Here is a 7347-nt window from a genome sequence, read left to right as displayed (position 1 = left end):
GAATCCGAGATGGGTTTTGAGTTCCACGAAGCGGAATTCCATCGGAATTGTCGAAGAATTAATAATTATGTTTTGAGCGCTGGATTTCATTCTGTCAGTTGGATTACAGAACCAGCAGAACTCTTATCATAGGAGCTGATTTAGCACTGAGGGCTGGGTGATTTAGATTTGTTACAACATCATTGACTTCGAATAATATCCATATTAAGTTTTTGCTCGCCATACAGATCAAATTGGCAAAATCGAGTACAAGCTTCATGAGTCAAGAGTAACCGAGTCACCTTTAATATACATCACTAACAATTTGCAGGCATCCTACCCGAGCTACGAGAGATTGTGCGATACACGTACAACTAGTATATTATGAATTTTTCGTAACAAACTCACGTGAACACCGAAAAGGACTCGGCAGTATAAACTTTCGTTATCAGTCCGTTAAGTTTCTTTCTAACTACTGCATGCAATCTTCTGTCCTGCTTTGGTTGAGAAATACACACAGCTTCTTTATATAACATTGCTAATATTCAGTTATATAATTATATGACCTTACTCGATATCTTAATTGGGTAAACGTATGCGCCTCCAGTTATAGTGAGAGCTACAAGTTTTTTTTACTGAATTCTTTTTGTTGATTTCAGTTCGTACAATTCTTCTGACGTTTCAGTTTTCATGTTTTTCTTGAGTTGTGATGCTGAGATCATGCACCGTCATTCCGGACAATTACTGTCAGTGATTTTACGATGAGAGGAATTAGTTAATGACCGGATGAACTTTCTCACAACCGGGATGAAATATTATAAATTGAAGTAAAATCACAAATATATAGTACACAAGGAAATACTTTATTTAATATATCTAAACCCTAGCCTTTGAGTTCAACTGAAAATCTCTCCTACATTTTGAACACTATCTAAACACGAAGAACCGAACACTGATTTGTTAAACTTAGAAACTACACAGTAATCGCATTACTTCCTGGTGCAAAAATCTTTGGTTTGGGGGTACCACAGGTAGCCCAAGCTCGAAATACGAGCATCGACGAGAGATCGGCATTGCTGCGTAACATTCAAAATATAACGATTTTGTATGGGAAAAAAAAAACCTATATAAAACGGCCATAAATCGGCCCGTGGACCACACAGGAGAGACGTAACACACATTTTAAGTAAGTTAATCTGTTTTTTATTGACATCCTTTCATTTTCGAAGGTTACAGAAACGATAGCCTTTTTTCCCTTACAAATCCTTATATTGTGAATGTTACGCAACAATGCCGATGCTCGCCGATGCTCATATTTCGAGCTTGGGCTGATAACGAAAGCACCTTTTAATTTCCAGGGAGAAAGATTGAAAAGTTAAATTAACCGGTTTTTTTTTTTAACTTTTTTTTTGATTATTTGTTTTCAGGTCGGAGATGTGGTCAGTAGCGATTCATATCCTTTTGCTTTGCCTCATAGAGCATGTTTGGACTCAAAGATGTAATAAATTATCAGGACCGGTCACAGGAAATGCCGCTTGCTTGAAGTTACCAAATTATAACCAATACCAGTGGGCAACATGCCTCCCAGAAAGCTACCTGAAAGAACGTAAGCACTCTTGCAATTCCTCCGCAGCAAATTACTGCTGGTCCCAGTGTATGTTGGATGTGTACAGTAGAGGGTCTGGACCAGTAAACTCAGCCTGCTCCTGTGCGCGTGGACAAAACCGCTTATTCACTCTACCTCCAGTGTGCGCTAGCCCTCCCGGAAACTATTGTAACTGGTACCAAGACTGCTTAGAAAGAAAACTGCAGTGTGACGATACAAGCAACGCTTACGCCATACGATACGCTGAGAAGTTTTGCAAGTTGTATGAACGGCGAAGAGAGCTGTTCAGTCCAGAGGGACAAAAATGGGTGGATGCTGCCCGTCGCTGTCTCTTGGTTAATTTAGTCCCAATATTACGACCGTGGATTGGATTGACCTGGTATCAAATGCGCTTGGGAGTATTTACTACTCACCGGCCGTGTTACCTGGATCCTGATCTAAGTATGACAACTATTTGCGATTTAAATTGCAAAGATTATTTGAGGGTCTTCTGGACCATCAGAGAATCCTTCCCAAAGTTGGATACAGCATGGGAGACCATCAAAGGATTATGGAATATTGAAGCGAGTTGCCCGGCTAAAAGCCAAATTCAGCAGTGTTTTCACGGAGTGGCCGGTGGAATGATGAACTTCATTAAGATTTCGGTCAAAAAGTTCAATCAAGGAGAGCGTTCCTCCGTTTCTCTTCCTGAAGCTGACGTAGGGAGTCGATTTGCGGATGGAATCGGTTCATCAATTGCTCAGATCTTGAAGTGGAACACCTTTGTAATGAGCTGGGTTGCTTATATCCAGGGCGGCTTTGGTAGCAGCGATGACGTAGACGTTATCATAGTCTTGGTGGACAGTAAAGCTCTCGGCATCGTCACAACTTCAACCCCGTCAGTCAACTTTAACCACACCCTCTCCGATTTTGCTTCAGCTGTAGAGGAAGGAAAGCTTCCCTTGCAAGCAGATGGCTACAACGTCTGGGTCAAGTCATTGGCGTTATGCTCTGATAAATCATGTGCTCGGACTAAGACACTGGCAGTCTCAGAAAATCCTCCTAAATGGCCAGTTCCAAATAAAGGTGCCAAAGTCTCCTTTGGTGAAGTGAAGCTATTTGAAGTAACTGCTGCTTTGTTTATATACCTATCATTTTTCTAGATATACGATCATGAATAGATCTCCTCTGTGATTTGTTTTTTCCAGTGTACGCCATATAAGATTGTTCTCAGGGGAATTTGCCTTGAGCTACTTTTCATAAATTATGCTTACATTTACCGAGGGTCTCAATGGGGTGGTGGCTTTTACGGTTATCGGCTAAACTTTTGGCTCTTTTACGGCTATCGGTTAATTTTTTTCAGTTACGGTTAACAAAAAGCTAAAAATTAATTTCTTTTGTTTCAAAGAGTTAAATATTAATAAACCTGTATTTTTTGTATCTTCAAAGCAAAATTACAGTCTTAGAATCACCTATAGGGATAAAATGAAGTTATTCTTTTGAAAAATTTCAGCATTTCATAGATCATACTATTTATAAAGTATTCAATATATATATCTAATATTTTACGCATAGAAATGTCAACAGTCATTTTAATAATAATCTTTGTGAAAAAGCAAAAGCAGACACGCGAAGGCCCAACTCAAGGCCGGGGCGCGATATTCATTTATAACGCAGAAATGGCCGTTTTCACACTAGAGACAGATTATTCGAGTGAGATGGGTTATCCGTTTGATAATTCGCGTGAGATAGGTAATGTGTCTTAATTTGAAATGGAAAGGGTGTTCATTTTGAATGAACAATCCGCCTGACTCTATCCGTCAATTTTCAGTTTGACGGATAGTTTTAGGATGTATATCAGGGCGGATAAATGTTGGGCGGTGAACAGGGCGGATAAAGGTTGGGCGGTGAAACGAGCGCTCCGCTCTTCATTTAATGTGTGATGCGGAGAAGGACTGGCACGAGCGCTCTTTCCGCGCTTCCGGTGCGCTCGAAGGCCGGCGAAATTTTCCTTTTTGCAAACCGGAAATCCTATTTTCTTTCTGTAATTTCAGGCTCCAGTTTTAAATAGATAAATTCGTTTCATAACAATATCAATAAACAGTTTCATATGTTTGTGTCTGTATGCCTATAAGTCAAACTTGTTGGTCGTATAATGCCAAAATTTGAGTTTGATTTGAAAGTGTTGAATACCTCCTCCTTCCACTAAATATCGCCTAATCGTCTTTCGCCGTTTCGTTTGCAAAAGCTTAACACTTCTTAACCTCAATTTTTACATATGTTAAAGGGGGATAAATTTTATATAACATAACAAAAAATTAGATTGATATATTTTGATATAGTGGCGTTGTACTGCTTCAAACTTTGCTTCTCGGGTGCAACGCGCCATGGCAATTCGCGCAATGCGTCGCAAATCCGGCAACCGCATGTAAACAAAATTTATTGAGGTTAGTTGTAAGGTTTTTTCTCCGTTTTCCTTTCTAAAACAAAACAAGGTGAACAGTAAAAACTGAGAGGAAACTAATTTTGAAGTTTCGAAGAAACAGAAAGACGTATGAGGTGTTTTTTTTCAAAATTAAAAGAAGGATGATGGTTATTGAAATTAGCATAATTTCACCTTGCACGAGCTGCACGCATTTATAAAATACACGTCATCTAGTTATGAAACACGATCTGCTGTCTTTTAGTTTTGCCATGGATGACATGGATGAGATTTTCCTTCGAGTTTTAGACAGTACTTAGTTGTTTTTGTTTTGGAATAACATCGACATTGGCGGGTAGTAGAACGAAAATATAATTCAGCGGTAAAGTCGTGGAAGTAATAAGGGAAACCCTTTGAAAGAGATGTTTGTCTACTCCAACTAAACCTCCCGCAAAAAATAGCAACATTTGCCTCCCGGAGACAGCGTACCAGCACAAAGGAACGAGTAAGAAGTGCAAGAAAACAAATCACCGCCATAATTCAGTGACAGCGGCAGTGTCTAATGGTCAAACCTCATCGCAAGCCCTGACCAAAGTCGAAAACAAGCGACATTTCTAAGCAGAGTCCCAGTCCACTGCATCACACCTTTTTGCTCGGACGCGCTCGTTTCACCGCCCAACCTTTATCCGCCCTGGCGGTGAAACGAGCGCTCCGCTCTTCATTTAATGTGTGATGCGGAGTAGGACTGGCACGAGCGCTCTTTCCGCGCTTCCGGTGCACTTGAAGGCCGGCGAAATTTTCCTTTTTGCAAACCGGAAATCCTATTTTCTTTCTGTAATTTCAGGCTACAATGTTAAATAGATAAATTCGTTTCATAACAATATCAATAAACAGTTTCATATGTTTGTGTCTGTACGTCTATAAGTCAAACTTGTTGGTCGTATAATGCCAAAATTTGAGTTTTATTTGAAAGTGTTGAATACCTCCCCCTTCCACTAAATATAACCTAATGGTCTTTCACCGTTTCGTTTGCAAAAGCTTAACACTTCTTAACCTCAATTTTTACATATGTTAAAGAGGGATAAATTTTATATAACATAACAAAAAATTAGATTGATATATATTGATATAGTGGCGTTGTACTTCTTCAAACTTTGCTTCTCGGGTGCAACGCGCCATGGCGATTCGCGCAATGCGTTGCAAATCCGGCAACCGCATGTAAACAAAATTTGTTGAGGTTAGTTGTAAGGTTTTTTCTCCGTTTTTCTCTCTAAAACAAAACAAGGTAAACATTAAAAACTGAGGGGAAACTAATTTTGAAGTTTCGAAGAAACAGAAAGACGTATGAGATGTTTTTTTCAAAATTAAAAAGAAGGATGATGGTAATTGAAATTAGCATAATTTCACCTTGCACGAGCTGCACGCATTTATAAAATACACGTCATCTACTGCTGTCTTTTAGTTTTGCCATGGATGACATGGATGAGATTTTCCTTCGTGTTTTAGACAGTACTTAGTTGTTTTTGTTTTGGAATAACATCGACATTGGCGAGTAGCAGAACGAAAATATAATTCAGTGGTAGAGTCATGGAAGTAATAAGAAACTCTTTGAAAGAGATGTTTGTCTACTCCAACTAAACCTCCCGCGAAAAATAGCAACATTTGCCTCTCGGAGACAGCGTACCAGCACAAAGGAACGAGGAAGAAGTGCAAGAAAACAAATCAAGCTGCCATAATTCAGTGACAGCGGCAGTGTCTAATGTACAAACCATATCGCAAGCCCTGACCGAAGTCGAAAACAAGCGACATTTCTAAGCAGAGTCCCAGTCCACTGCATCACACCTTTTTGCTCGGACGCGCTCGTTTCACCGCCCAACCTTTATCCGCCCTGATGTATATATTAGCCGTTTCAGATAGCCTGTGTACAGCCGCCCCCTCATCTCAGAAAAAATCGGAAAAGGGGTGTGGGGGGAGGGGGAGGGGGTGACTGTACACAGGCCAGTCTCAGACGGATAATCCATTTCTAGCTCTAGTTTGATTACGGCCAATAACAAAATTCCCGTGTCCAGTGTTTTTTAATGATATCGAAGGACTGTACGGAAAGACTGTCTGCCGTTGCCTTGTCTATAGGTCTCATTATTCCGCGCGGCCAATGCGTTTCGGGTCACTTGGTCAGAGCGAGTTCTTTTTCTCAGATACGCCACCGAAATGCCTTCACCGAGATTGCGTGGGAACACGGGAACACGCCGGACTTGGCATGGCAATGTCTACCTTAGCGTCAGAGAAAAACGGCGGGATTTTTACACGAAATTGTTGTTTATCGGCAACGTGTTTTACAAACAGTGACATCTCTGGGTGTTGTTTCACTACGACTTCCTGAAAATCACAAATTTTAATCCCCAGCAAGAAGCCTGATTTTCGCAATGGAAGAAATTAGTTCCCCGAGAGAGCGGCGGAAATGGAGTCTAGGTCTAGGTCACAACTTAAAGGCGCTTGGCCTAACGTGTGTGCGGAGTCAAAGTAGCCGGGAAATAAATAATGTAACCACAAGAGAGTTTAGCACCTTCCTTGAAATTAACAAATCTAGGGAACAATTTCTTTTACGGTTAACTCATTTTTAACCTTTTTACGGCTAACGGTTAAAATTTTTCAATTTTTACGGCTATCGACTAAATTTTTGGCCGTTTTACGCCTATCGGTTAACCCCATTAAGACCCTCTTTACCTAGAGGAGCCTGCGAGAACAGGGGTGTCTCCCACAGACAGCCCAAAAATAGGTGCATAAATTACTGCTGCATGATTTTGTGTTGACAAGCACACAAAGTTGCATACCGTAAAATTCCGAAAATAAGCCCCGGGGCTTAATTTTTTTCAATGGCCCTTCAGTTTTCAGGGGCTTATTTTTGAGGGGGCGTATATAAGGAAGGGCTTATCTACGGAGGGAAATTTGCCTTTCAAAATCGATTGGGCTAGCCTTAAAGTTGGAAGGAAATTTACCGTTTTTGCTTTGTTTTGCTTTGTATTTGAGGGTAATTTCCAAGAACAAGCCCCCCGGGGGGCATATATTCGGAGGACCGATTTAACGGAGGGTTTTTGCGTTACGAGTTTGGGGAGCTTATGTTTGGAAGGGCTTATACGTGAATGGACTTATTTTTGGAATTTTACGGTAGCTAACAGACTTTACATGTATTTCAGAACAAAACCAACAGGAACAAACTTTGCAGGTCCTAAAAGAAATGCACTTTATTTGAGTGTCAATGTATTTAGCACGACTAATTGAGGACACTCCCTTTTACGTCTCTTACTGGAGTCAGGACCGCCATTTTACGTGGTCATCCGAGCCACGCGAAGGTCTAGCCATT

This window comes from Porites lutea, chromosome 4 (assembly GCF_958299795.1).
Source record: "Porites lutea chromosome 4, jaPorLute2.1, whole genome shotgun sequence".
In the NCBI taxonomy this organism is placed as follows: Eukaryota; Metazoa; Cnidaria; class Anthozoa; order Scleractinia; family Poritidae; genus Porites; species Porites lutea.
The sequence above is the reverse complement of the archived record's forward strand: the minus strand, read 5'-3'. Positions refer to the sequence as shown.